Here is a 14694-nt window from a genome sequence, read left to right on the forward strand (position 1 = left end):
GCTGAGGTGGATGCAGCATCCCCCACCACCCCTAGAAGGAATTTAAGCGTTCCAGGAGGTGCTGGGACAGCAACAGGGCTGCAATAATTAGAGCAGGATGCATTTGCCAGCCTGTTGTGCTCTGTCCAGGACCTCACTCCTGTCCTGGGGAGCTGCTCTCCGACACAGGCCCATCTCCGGGGCTCCACAAGCTGCCGAGTTAAGAAGTTAAACTAGTTGTGACCTTTGTGGTCCCCAGTTGCTGTGACCAGTGCAGGCTCTGCCTCACCGTCAGCGAGGTCTCACCGGCTGCGTCCTGCAGTGCAAACAGCATCTTAGACACAAAAGTCTTGCATCTTTCCAGGATCGTTTTTAATTTAGAAACGTATACATGTGTAACACCTACAATTAGTAACTGTTCAATTATCAGGATTTGCAGATAGAGTGGATAACCCTGTTAAGGCTGTTGTAATAAGCATTAAGTATTGATCTTGCCCGTGCCTGGGCTGGTATTTAGCATGCAGGTCATGAACAAGTTGCATTAATACCTGTGAATCCTGGTTTAACTGAGAAAATCCGCAATAAAATAAATTACAAAAAAACTTTGTGCTCCTTTATGAACCATTTCTTCAAATTGTTGCCAAATAAAGACCTAGATTGAGCGTGCATTCGGTACCTTTAGTGCACACTTGATAAGAAAAGACGGGAGCCATAAGGCACTCCCCAAAACTGCTGCTTCTGCCTCTGAACAGGCTGGTGCTGTTTGTCCTAGCAGCTCTCTGCAGTTTTGAGACCTGACTGCAGGTACTCTCCTTCACGCTGCTGCACCCGGAGCCAACCAACCCTTGTGTGTATCGATTATTTCTTAGAAAAACACCTCTCTGCTCTCATCTTTAGCAGGTAAGCCAGGGCACCCAGGCTGCCACAGCTCTGTCTCTGCGCACAGGCTCACACTGCAGAGCCCCCCAAAACTCAGCGTTTTGGCTGCCCTTCACACCACACACTTGTCCCAGAGAGAGAAAAAAAACCCACCAACTAAAATAGACACAGCCCGGTTTTGTATTTTCTGCTGAAACTAAGACATTCCCTTTGCATGAGAATGAGAGAGGCAGGAACAATCCAGCAGCCACCTGATTCAATATCACCCAGGTTGCTACAAAGCATCCGTGTGCTGCATACTGGGAGGGCACGTGGGACCCCAGTTCAGCTCCAAAAATCCCACAGCGGGGAGGAAAGGACCGTCCCACTCTGACTTCGGGGATGGTCTCTGAACCCCCAGAGATCGTCCAGGTGAGGCCACAGCGATGGCCCCTTCAGCCAAGTCCCCTCCTGCTGCCCAGTTTAAGATAACACCCCCCCAAAGCTCCTGCGAATGGCATCCCCAAACCTTTCTAGAGTGGCCCATCAGCTCATTTAAATCTCATTAAGGGCTCTGCCTTGCACCCCGGGGAGAGCCAGAGGGCCACAGCCCAGGAGCCGAGTGCTCGCTCAAGCCGCTGCCTTTGGCTCATGCCTTTTATGACTTAAGGCCAGAGTGTCAAGTGGATTTTTTAGCCTTAACTCTGAATTTCATGGCTTTTGTGACTTTAAATCAGTCCCCTAATGCTATTTAAACAGTTGGCTTTTTGAAGCTGATAAATGCTTCGGTAGGTGTTTGGGAGAGGCAGGGGCTTTCGCAGCAGACCCCCAGGGGCTCTCCCACCTGCTCGGATGCTCCTGGACCTCTCTGCCCTCCGCCAGGAGGGGGAAAGGGGGCTGGGGAGGGCAGAGGGGCTCTGCATAATCCCCCAGCGCCCCATAAAGAGAGGCAACAGGTTTGGAGCACCTTCGGTAGGGATTCAATCCCATTCCCACACGCAGCTGGAGCTCTTAGCAGTCCCCCACCGTATCCTGAAGCGCTCGGCTGTCCGTCCTCTGAGCCGGGAGCCTGGAGGGAGCCTGAGCCAGGCTCTTGCTAGGAAGTGGCAGATTTCCCCCTCTGATAATACACAGCTCCATCTGCTTCCCGTTAGCAGCCCCGGCTGAGGCTAATTGGCAGATCAAACCCTCCGATGTCCCGCCTTAGGTATGTCGTTAGGAGAGTCCGGAGCGAGTACGATGCTTCTTGGATGGAGCCCAAACGCCTTCCCCCACCACCCTGGGCTGCACAGGGGTGCTAATGCAAACCACCCGCAGCAGCCCAGGAGCTGGGGCAGGATGAAGAGGAGGCAAACTCTCGGCTTTAAAGCAAAGCAAAGAGGGAAACTGAGGCAGCACGGACCTGTTCATCCATGGGGGGAAACAAATGGGAGAGGCAGAGGATGGGCAGCGTGCTCTGCTGTAGGGACACCAGCACAACAACAGCCACCCTTCTTTTTTAGCACCGAGCAGGGCTGCTTCTGGCTTTCCAGGCAGTTTAAAAATTGCCCAGATTGAACAGGAGAGGCAGTGACCATGATGATGCAATTGCTGCCCTAATTTCAGCCTCACTGACTTTGCTTTTTTTTAAAAAAAAAAAAAGGAAAGGTTTAACTCTCTAAGTGTAAGATTTGCAGTTCCCCACTCTTAACACACACATATCAGGACTGGCTGCAATTCAGGGCAAGGCATGGGGCTGGAAAACCCCAAGGATGAAGGGGATAACCCATCGTCTCATCACAAGCACAACACACAAACACAAAACCACAGAGGAGGTGCTCGATTGCATTTGGCTTAACAGGGTTAGAGAAGAGCCCTTAACCTGCCCTTGAGGAGGCAATAAATGAGGCCTAAATGCTTGCACCTAGCAGCAGATTGCAGCCGGTGGAAATACTGCACTAAATACACTTTTCCAGAATACGTTGGGGGTCCCTGCAAATCCCCAGATTTGTGTTTCACAGCACACCTGCCTGGCAGGGGCTGGTGCCCAGGTTGCCTCCCTGCTTTACAAACTCCCACCACCACATCCCAACTGCAACACCCTTTCCTGCCCGGCACGCTGGGAAACCACCCGAGCCAGGTTTAGCGACAGATTCCCACAGAGGGTGAATCCCTGCTCTTACAGAGTCCGAGCCCCACCAAAGCAGCACCCACCTGAGGGCAGAGCCTGCAGTCCAAGCTGCATCCATTCTCCGGAGGGGCATGGCCCCAAAACACCGCAGACCTTTGCTCTTCCCTTTCCCATCCCAGGATTTTGGGGTCCTTTCGTGGGGCTACCTGGGCGGTGGCTGCAGCATCAGCCCCAGGTGAGGCTGAGGGGCTGGTTCTCCAGCTGAAGCCTATTTACAGGCTGCAGCTGGCTGTGGGAGGCATTTAGGGCTTCTCTTTTCAGCAAACAAGTTTGGGGGAGACCTTTAGGGCTCCCTCCTTCCCCAGCTTGGCTGTTTTCCTCCAAAAAATTCTATATAGAGTGCCCTAGGGGGGTGTTTCTTGCCCAGCCCGTTTCAGGTTGGGGAGCAAGGGCTAAACACAATCCAAGAAGCTGCTTTTACCTTTTTCTGGTAACAAAGTGATGGTGAGCAAGTGTTTCTAACTGTGTGTGAGGGTTTCACCTTGTTTCCCAAGGAGAGGCCAGAAGAAACTCATGACACAGATATTACAGGGGTGAAGGGCCACTGAGGAGGCAGGGAAGGGCTGGGGATGGCTGCAGGATAAAGGGAATGTTTTACCTTTAAAGGTGGGCCCAAGCCAAACTCCAGCTTTACAAATCCCCTTAGGCTCTGCTTGTTGGAAAACTCCTCAAGGTTGAAAATTTTTTGAACCCCACAGTTCTGGTGTGTGTGTGGGTGGGTGTCTGTGTGCAATCCCCCTATTTCCCTCCCCCGTGTCTCCCCACCCGTGGGCAGCCAGGCCTCGCAGGCAGGGATGCTGCTCTTCACAGGGTACATCTCCTGCCCGTCACGGAGGCAGCAACCACGCGCTGGGGGCAGGCAGCGGCTCGCAGCACCGGTGTGCTTGGAATCAAGCCCCCCAAAATATCCTCCCTCCCCACGCAGGGCTTCACGGTCCTGAGGCAGCAACAGCCTGGCATCACCCACGCCACCTCCAGGGACTGATTTTTGGGCACAGGCTGTGTATTTTTATTTTAACATCCCTTGAAAAAGAGGATGAGGAGGAGAAAAAAGAGCCGCAGGGTGAGGCTAGTGGCAAGAGAGGAAAAAACACGATGCAGGGGAGAGCCAGAAATCCTGAGAGGACGTTTTTCTAGGGGGATGGAGACCACCTTGACCTGTTTTTTCTCTCTTTCTGCCTTATATTCTTTCTCCCTTCTTGCCATTTCTGCCTCAGGCTTCACCTCCCCCATCTCTTCAATGCTTTGCGGCTTTGGGAGAGCAGAGAAATCCTCGGGGGTCCAGGGAGGAGATGTTTGCAGTACAAGGACTTAGCGGCAGATGGTGGTCTTTATCCCATTCTCTGCAGACGGGGAAAACCAGTGGCCCCACAGCTCCCACCAGGCTGCAGGACTGGAGTTGTGCAGCCAAAGGGGGCTTGGGACTGGGAGCCTGTGGCCCTGGGACTGGGAGGAGCAGCCGTGGGGCTGGGTGGGGGTAGGAGAGTTGGTTTAAGCTGGTGGGGAGAAAGGAGAGAGCTGGAGGGTTCAGCTTGAGAGCCGGACTTTCCCACAGTGTGGATGGGAGAAAAGGAGCAAAGAAACACCAGGAGAGGGTTTGAGTATGTCAGTCCTGTTCAACAAACAAACTGTGGTTTTAAGGGCTGTAGCAAGTGCCTGCACTCCCCATCTCCTCCAAAAATGCTGCAAAATTACAGAGAGTCTTCTAATATTTAGCATTTTTTGCTAAAGCCCCAGGTCCTGGAGTCATGAGAATACAGCAGGATGTCAGCTTCCAGCTAAAATAAATAAAGAGGGGATTCACATCCCCCAGGCTAACACAGCAAAGCTGGAAGATGTGACTCCCCCTCCTTGAGGCCGGAAGAAAATCCTGAAAAGCAAATAACAGGACCAGGAGGCAGAAAGCACACACACCCCCACACACCCCCATCTCCTTTGCATGACCACGCTGCTCACCGAGCAATTAAAAATCGCGGGATACATCCCTCTGGAGGAGAGCACCCTCCTTCCCAGGGCATTTGAGGACACCTGGTTCCCTTCCTCCCAGGCTGGGGTGCCTCTTCCCCAACCCTCGGAGGCATGGGCTGACCTCGGGGCGCATCAGTGGGAGCTCTGTGGCTTTGGCAGGAGGGTGAGGAGCATACCTAGCCCAGCATTTCTCAGTTTACCCCAGGGAGGGCTAGTCTGGGAGCCTGAATTATTTTGGAGCCAGGCTGCTTGAGAAGAGGAACAGGTGAAGGCAGCCGGCGTGGCCGCCAGCAGAGCCCGGCTCGGCGTCTCTCTCCTCCTCCTGCTCTCCGGGGAAGTCCCCCCAGGAGATAAATTATTCACTGTTGTCTGACAGCCTCGAGGTTGGCTCGAAAGGCGAATAAACGGGGTTTCTGGCAGCAGCGGGGAACCGCAGCAAAGTTGGCCCAGGGTGGCTTGGGATTAAGAGCAAACTTCTGCATCTGCCAAGCGGCTCCCTCGCAGCCTTTCCCCTGCCAGCTGCAGCCTCCGCTGCTTCCAACCCCCCCTTTGAGTCCTCACATCAGCCCCCGAGGGATGGGGAGAGGCTGGGGGCAGGATGAGGTACAGTCTTCCACCTCCAGCCGGGTGGTTCGCTCAGCTTCAACCCCAGTCCTGGGGCACCAGACCCGACGGGAGGGACGGTGCGAGCGCTCCCCGATCCGCTCTGCGCCGAGTCAAACCACCCAAAGGCTGGACCTGCCCTGCGGCAGACAAGGAGAGCCACCATCCCTTTCACCATCAGCCGTATCCCCCTGTCCAGCCACCAAATGCCACAGCATCATCATCCTCATGTGCCTCCAGGACCGAAGCAAAGCATGAACCTCATCCCCACTGCCGCAGGGATGGATGGTTTTCCCTTGAATCACCATTTCTTCACACCCAGAGACCATCTACACCCATAGTCCCTCTCCTGGGGGCATTTATCCCCTAAATCTTGCTTCTGTCCCTAGAACCTACCCCCCCAGGCTCAGCAGCAGCCCCCGCACAGCGATCCACCCTCCCAAATTCACAGCCCTTCGCAGAGCATCGCCCCCTCCCCAGCCCTTCATTTGGGTGCTTAAAATGTATCTGCAGTACCATCTCAGCTGCTATTTTTCATCCTTCAGCGATAAGGCATCTGCGTGTACACAGCACCCAGAAAATTACTTACAAACAGCAGCTTCCTCCTGCAGATTCCCCCCACCCCACCCCCCACCCCCCACCAATTATTATCACAGAGGCAGCCCCGCTCTGGCATTGTTTTTGTTTAAGATTTTTCTCCCCCACCCCACCCTTTGGCTTTTTTACCCCCACCCCACGTTGTGATCGCCGATTTGAGATCACAAACCTGACATTTCGGTGCCTGCTTCACAGTGCCAGGCGGGCAAAACTGCCGGGGACAATCGATTTTCCCCGCATCGTCTACCGGTGCCATCCAAAACATTTAATCAATGCGAGATCAACCCTTCCGGCAGCTCCCCGCTTGCTTTTTTCCCAGTCTGTGAAAATAAGCGACACCCTGAAAATGAAGGATGCCAGGAGCAGGGGTGGGAGCATCCCTGCTCTGGGAGGGTGGGAAAGGATAAGGGGTCAGCTTGGAGCAGACCAAGCAATGGGGTTTCAGTGGGGAAACCAGTGCCCCCTCCATGGACAAACTGGTGTCCACTGGGACGGCTGTGGGAATGGTCTGTGGGACCTCCAGCATCGCATCTGCAGCCCAGTGAGGGTCAAGCAATGCAAGCAAAGGGGATCCCAGCCTGATGCCTACCTAAAAGCACACAGTGGAGTCTAGGGAACTTGTAGGGAACAGGATTAATTTGATTTGGGGGTCCCAGAGAAATTTGTTGGGTTAAAATTTCCCTGAGTTTCAGCTCAGTCCTTAGGTGCCAGGGTTGGGTGCTCAGAGGAGGTCTCTGCCACCAGGCTGGGAGCATTTACAGCTGGCTCCATATTCACAGAGGTATCCTAAAACCCTTCCCACAGGGAATCCCTTCTCACGCAGGGATGTGTGGGCATGGTGGAGTTGCCATCCCATTTAGTGGATGGGGATGTTGAGGCACAGCGTCAGGAATGAGCCTGGGAAATAACTAACCCCCACTGCAAACAACGAAGCAGCAGTGGGGCTTCCCAGTCCTCTGCTCCCACTGTTGGCCCATGGATGGTGCTGGGCGTGCGAGGGGACTCTGGGAAGGGGGTAAGAGCCAAAAAGCTGGGTCTGAGGTTGCCATGCATGATGGCACCCCCATTTCTCCCTTGCAGGCCCCCCCAGCTCACACCCCCTGCTCTTCTGCACCCAGGCAAACTCCCAACAAGTTGTGGGGGGCAGAGGTGGCGGCTGTGGGGGCCACGTGGCTTTGAATAAAACCCACGCACATCAATCCGCGGGGGAAACACACGGGCAGGGAGGGGAGTGCCAAAATGACGCCCGTCCCCCAAGAATGCATGTCCCCCTCCCTCTCCCCCTGCGTGCCTGGCCCTAATCCGGGGGTGGCAGCGGGATGTCTGGAGACAGCTGTGCCTCCCCCTCCCCGGCCCTGACATCACCCACCGGCTATGAAGGCGCTTGCCTTGGCCAAGGGGTCCTTCTCCAAGGGTTTGCAGGGGAGGGGGGGGCAAGAGACACTCACGCTCCCCTTAACCCTCTGCTTGCAGAGGAGGAGGCTTGACCCTCCGCTTGCAAAACGGCAGCGGGAAGCGTTTGGCTCCCGAGGAGAAATGCGTTAGCGAGCGCGTAAAGCCGGGTCATTCCTGCGTGCAAACCCCGCTGCCGGGACAAAGGCGGTGTGACACCAGGCTGCTGTGACCGTCTGAGCACTGCGATCTGTACATACGGACAAAGAAAAGGCCCCAACCGACCCATATTGTGGAACAGCCCCCATGTTTCCCCCCGCAGCTGCCCAGAATCTAGCTGTGAGCTTTGTGTTCTCAGCCCCAAGTCTCGGCTGCTGGTGTCTCAAAGCAGGGAACAAAAATAGGTGGAAGGAGGGAAGGATGCAAGCAAGCTCCAGCTGGCTGCACCAGACGGAGACCCAGAAACACGCCTGCTCCCCTTGTCTCTGTTTCCTTCGCAGCTCTTACCTCTCTGGTTGCTGCTGCTTAGGTGTTACACATCACCACTCTCCAGCAAAACAAGTCCCAGCATGGTCTGGCTACGCCTAAAAGGGATGCTGGCATCAAGGGAGCTGTGCTAGCATCCTCTGCTTCATTTAACAGCTAATTCCCTCGCTCCTGGGAACTCCTCTGGGTTTGTACGTTAGCACCTCTGCAGCTGGTTACCTTCAACATTTTCCTGCACACACGGCAGGTTTGCTAAGAAGCGCTTTTTTAGACTACACGCCACGGTGCAGCCACCCATACAGATACTGGAAACGCCACTGGGATAGTCCCGGGGTTAAATGGGAAGGCAGCTTTCCATAGCAGGCTGACTGGCCCCCCAAATTTGCTGCAACATATGGTGGAGAAGAGGGTTTCCTTCAGTATTTCCTATGACCCAGGGCTGGACATCACTAAACCTTCCTCTAAGCTGCTGCCAATGGCTCAAGGCTGACCAGAAGTAGTGACTGACCCACCCGGGCATGATGTTCAAGCCCCAGAGAGATGCTGCTTCCCCCCCCTCCTCGGCTCCCCTTTCGTCCTCCATCCCTGGCTGGGTAACAAGTGGGATGACCACAACCGGTCCCAGCTTGCTGCTGGGCCTGCGAGGGGGGATAGGATGTCAGCCGGCTGCGCCCTTGAAAACGTGATCCCCTCTGGGCCGATCTGCCTGATGTTTTCACTGGAACCATCAATCAGTGCAGGAGACACGATCATATTTTATAGCCAGAGTTGCTTGTGAAACTCAAGCTCGGCGTGGCAGCCACTGCTCTGCTCGCTTGGAAGAGGAAAGAGAAGCCTGGACGCATCTTTAACCCCTTGTGATGGGTCCTTTGAGCTGCAATTCTGCAGCAGCCTCGGCTATTGTGGTGGTGTGTTTTCTTCCCTCCTCTATCCTGCAGATGCACCATAGGGCATTGTTTAACGAGACTGCAAACTCCTTATGCTCCCGAGAAGCTCCGCAACACAAGCAGGCGGCACGCAGAGAAGCAAGGATGCACAGAGACGCTCCTGCCCACACTATTTCCAGCCCACAGCTACGCACATACCCCCAGACTTGCTAGAAACAGGCAAGAGCATAAAACACACAGAATCACAGAATTGTCTAGGTTGGAAAGCCCTTGAAGCTCCTCCAGTCCAACCATGAACCTCACACTGACCGTTCCCAACTCCACCAGATCCCTCAGCGCTGGGTCAACCCGACTCTTCAACCCCTCCAGGGATGGGGACTCCCCCCCTGCCCTGGGCAGCCCATTCCAACGCCCAACAACCCCTTCTGCAAAGAAATCCTTCCTAAGAGCCAGTCTGACCCTGCCCTGGCGCAGCTTGAGGCCATTCCCTCTTGGCCTGCCGCTGGGTCCTTGGCTCAAGAGACTCATCCCCCCTCTCTGCACCCTCCTTTCAGGGAGTTGGAGAGGGCCAGGAGGTCTCCCCTCAGCCTCCTCTTCTCCACACTAAACCCCCCCAGTTCCCTCAGCCGCTCCCCATCACACCTGTGCTCCAGACCCTGCACCAGCTCCGTTGCCCTTCTCTGGACACGCTCGAGTCATTCAATGGCCTTTTTGGAGTGAGGGAGGTCTGTATGTTCTCCTCGACTCCCACAGTACCCAGCCCTGACTGCAAGGCCCAAGATACTCCCAATGCATCTGCCGACTTGCAGCTAAAATAGATACTGCACAAGTCGCTCCTTCTCTGTGCACGAACGCAAGCAAATCTCTATCCTGGAAATGCTGCTCTTTGTGAAATTCCCATCAGCAACGCTGCTGTTATTAAGCTCAAATCAAAGCACCGCTCTGGCCAGATAGCCCAGCTCTGGCTTCAGAAAGTTTATCCCGGTGTCCCGGTCCTTTTGTTTCCCCTCTCCTTGGGGAGCTTGTTCCCGGCCATCGTCCCACTGTGCGATGCTGTTCTCCGGGAATTGCTCTGGTGGCTTCGGTTACGCTTGCCCGGGAACAAAGCGGCTCTCCCCGACGGGCGAGCATCCTCCCCGCAGCGGGGAAAGGAGCCTTGCTATTGAGATGAGGGGCATTCGGGAGGCCTCAAGGACATTTTTACAGCCCGGTCTTGCCAGGCTGATGGATTGCTGATTGGAAATGAGATTTCCAAAGCTGGAAGCAGTCATAAGTGTTGGAGAAACGACAGCTCCCACAGGGAATGAATGAATGCAAGGGGAGGACACGGCTGAGGTGGAGACAAGTCCCTGGGAACGCTCTGGGACAGCCACACGTGGAGATGCCGGGCGCCCGCTCCGCACCCTGGAGGCAGGGAGATGCGATGTGAGGTGACTGCTGGCTCTTCTGCTCCGGGCGCTGGCTGTCGGGTAGTTCAAGAACACAGAGCAGCTACAGCGATCGAAAGCAGAGCCTGAAGCACACATATATACACAGGGAGTATAGTAATTAGCTAAACTGTATTTTTGACGGGGTGACTGGGACGAGGGTGTGAACCAACCATGGACCTGTCCCTCCTTCAGCACAAGGATCCCCCAACTGCAATTCTCGAGGGCACCAAGGTCTCTTAGCACAGCCCTGCCTGCCCTTCTCGAGATGCCAAAAGCATCTGAGATTCGCAAGCCCTGCGCGTGCCAGCCCGCGCGGCCGCTGTATTCGCAACGAGATCTCGCTAGCAAACGGCGGATTATAAATGAATAAATCTGTCGAAGGAAGAGATTGAACGCACACCGAGGAGACGAGCTGGAAGCGGTTTCCACGCTGTCAAAAATAGGAACTGGCTGATTAAATCAGGCCTGATTTCCAAGAAGCTGACTCCAGGACTGTGCAGTCTTGCGCCCAAACACACCGAGGACTTGAAAAGTCACAAGTTTGTGTCTTGGGGAGCTGAGGGGTGAAGTGATGGTGGGGGGAATCAGCTAAAAGCCTGACATCCACTGACCTAGTTGTGACTCAGAGCCAAGAACCAAAGGGTTTGGTCTACACCAACAAGAAAATATTGTCAGCTATGGCCAAGCTGTCTGCCCTGTCCCACACCTTTTGGGTGCCATCCTGCTCTCCACCTTGCGTAGGACTGAAGAGGGGGGTTTAACATCAAGTAGATAAACAGCCTTTCAAGCAGGATTTCTTCTTCCCTGTTGAGGGGCAGAGACTGACTGAATGTGGAAGGAGAAAAGAAGGAAGGAGGAGGCAAAATCATTGTCTTTTCCTTCTGCGTTGGTTATTAAAATGGGAACTGCCTGGCTTTTTTTCACAGCTGGTGTGTTTTGAGCCCCTCAGAGGACGTAGGTGCCCACTGAGCCCCTGGATCCCAACTAGGATGTGATCCATGTCAAGCAACACAGTCCCTAAGCCTGTTTCTGGACCAAAACTCCCTGCTGGCTCTGAGCATCCTCGGCCCCAAACAACATGGTAGAAGGGCTGATTTACTACTGCCCAGGCTGTGGGGAAGGCGATAATTCCTCAGTAACACCTGCATTTACGGTCTGCTCGGCTGGGCTGCCTCCCCCACTTGTCAGCTCCTTTTAACCGCAGCTGATAACTTGTCAGAAGCTCTTGACATTGTTTTTTCCCTGAGCCGGGCAATGTGGTGAGCAGCTGCGCGCGGGGAAAGTCTCATCTTTCTGCTCCAGCCAGGGAGAGCCCGCCCGTAACCTCTCCACCTCCCGTTTTCATTACAAACACTAAGACTTTGGCACCACTTCAGACTCTCCCTCCTGTCCTGGGGTGGAGGGGAAGCCAGCTGTGATGCCTTCTCACAGCCTGGGAAAATAGTTCAGGGCTCCACTTTTCCCTGAGAGCCCTGAAATTCAAGTGGCCAGTGCTCTCGCTCCCCACTCCCTCCTCCATCCTTCTCCCCTTCCTTTTCCCTCCCTTTTTCTCACCCTAACCTACACAACCCTTGTTTAAAATTAAGCACTCTTCCTCCTTCCTTAGGGGCAAGATCAGGCCACCCGTCCCATACCCTACAAGGAGCCTCAGTGTCCTATACATCCCACATCTATTTTCCCTAGAAATATTAACCTATTCCTTCCCCACCCCATTATTTTGGGGACAGTAATTCCAGTCATTTCAAGATAGTCCTTCAAATTATACTTTCCTTTTCCATTTTACTGCCACTGTACTTGTATGGTGAGGCTGAGGGCATTTAGCTGCTGGGCATATGTTCCTATATCTCTTTGGGGTTGCAGCTCCCAGACAAAGAGTCTCCAAGACCTCTCAATTAATAACTAAGTCTATCAAAGCATCTCAGTCTTAAGTATCATGCTGTTCCCCCATGACAGATGAAAACACTATTTATACCTGTTTTATAGATGAGGAATTAAGGTGCAAAGGGATTTCACAGTTTCCCAGTACAATAGAGTAGGGCCAATGGACATGAACTTAATTCCTACAGCTACCCCGGACTGCTATTTCAATAAGCTTTTCCCTGTTTTACCACTGAAGGACTCCCCCCAGCACATCACAGACAGTGATTTCTGTAGTTCAGGCATGAAACCATGGTGTAAAGCCACCTATTGCCCCAGCAGGGAGTTGAGGGACAGCCAGGGCTGCTGTTTTTAAACTGGATTCCCCAGTTTTGCAAATATTTGGCATCACACCCAGGTAATGGATGTTTATGCGCAAAATAGGTCATGCAAATGGACTATGTATGCAGTAGAGACCTTTGAAACATCTGTCAGCACCTCCAGGCGATGCCTTGCTATGCCCTTCTTTGTGCAAAATAATACTTTAATGCTACTTGGCAAACAAAGGACCCAGTTCTCTCCCAAGGCTATTGATACTCCTGCAAAATGCCACCGAATCAGAGTAGTAACGGTTTACACCCATTTTGTACCACAGAAAGCTGTAGCGGAAGATGCAGTCAATAGCCAGGGTATGGCAATAAAGCCTCTTCATGCAGACACAGAATTAATTCCTGCCCAGGGTGCACTTAGCATCAAGAAAGAAGGGTGGTTGCATCCCACCAGTGCGGACAGTTGGACAGAGGGTACAGCTTTAGCAGTTTGGGAAGGAAATGTGTTAACAACACATGTTTTACTAAGATAATGCACCTCTTCTTCCTCATATTTCCTCCTTTTTTGTTCTACAGGAGGGAGGTGGCTGCTTGAGAGTCTGGGGGTCTCTCCAGGTCTGAACAAAGGTCAGTCCAGCAGGGACTGCTGGTAGAAGCCCTGGATGTGCATCTCGATCCCATGTGGCGGATGATTTGGATTAGTGATTTGTCACAAACCCCTCAACTCATCAGGTTTCAATGATGGGAAAGACACACAGATGTAAAATCTCACTTGTATGGCTTTGATTCGAGGTTGGATTGACAACTGTGTGGAGCTTGGGTTTTCATTCAGGTTCAGGCACAGCTGAGAGCTGTTATCCCAGAATTGTGACCCAAGAGAATAAATAAATTTGGTGGTGGGGACAGAAATGGACGAGAAGATTTTTCAGACCAGGAAACTCAAACTTCATGACAAAGCCTGAGCTCCTCAGAGAGTCTAGCACCGGACTCCATCTCCATTTGCCAACCATCACTCAAACAAAATTCGCTTGAAATTTGGCCCATAAAAATGTGCATGAGAGGCTCACAGATGTTGCAGTGAAGCTGGTTTGTTCTCTCCCATGCCTGCAGTTGCATGAGTTTCAGGGATTTGGGGAAGTTCTTGTACCTTTTCCTCCAAAGGGAGGATGCCAGGTTGGGGTGGACGCCTCCTTCTCCTGTCTCCTGGCAGGGTGGCAGTGGTGGTACCCTGTTTGGGAGGTGGCTGTTCTGCCTGATCACCGCAATAGGAGGAGGCAGCTTTTAACAGCTGTGAAATGCTACAGGGATTGGGGCAGTGATGCTCTCGCCAGCTCCCTTCTTCCACCCCTGACACAAGGCATTTATTTATTAACTTCTCCCTTCACCTTCCTTCTGTCTGTCTGATGCTGGGGGTAGGCAGAAAGGGGACAAGATTGAGGGGGCTGGATGCCATCAGACCACACTGAAAAGGAGGAATCTGCTGCGCTTTTGACGTGTTCAACACACAAAAACCCAGATGACCCAGTTTATCCCCCTTGCCCTCCACATCTTACCTGCTAAGGAGGTGTAAAAAAGGTAGCAGGATGCCCTGAAGGCCAGCGGGCTGAGCGTGGCTTTGGAGAGGTGGTTTGGAGAAGGTTTATGTTCCTCTTCATGCACACTGGCTAATTGCAGCAGCAGAGATGGAAGCAGCCGCTGATGACGTGAAGCCCATCCCCTGCTCTTTGTTAGAGGCGAAGTCTTTACACTGGGCACAGGGAGCACGGATGGTTTTCCCAGAGGGTTCCTCAGTGATGGAGGTGACCTTTTCTCTCACAGCCAGCACCTCTTCCTGCAGACAAGGGAGAAAGTTGAATTAGAAAAGGGAAATTGCCGGTTTGGGGAGATAGAACCAAAGGGTTACACTTGTGACTTGCAGAGTATCAGAGCAAATGTTTCTGTCTCTCAAAGTTTTTGGCTGGAAGAAGTTTCTAGCCCAACCTCCCACATGAGGCAGGGCTGTGGCCAGCACCAGCTCAGGGCAGCCATGGCTTTCCCCAGCTGAGTTGCTCACATTTAAGAACACCTGGTTGCCTGTTTTGGATTGACCTCTCTGACACAGAGGGACACAGGTTTAGCTCCCATGAAGACCCCATGAA

The sequence above is a fragment of the Strix uralensis genome, chromosome 23 (genome assembly GCF_047716275.1).
Source record: "Strix uralensis isolate ZFMK-TIS-50842 chromosome 23, bStrUra1, whole genome shotgun sequence".
Lineage (NCBI taxonomy): Eukaryota > Metazoa > Chordata > Aves > Strigiformes > Strigidae > Strix > Strix uralensis.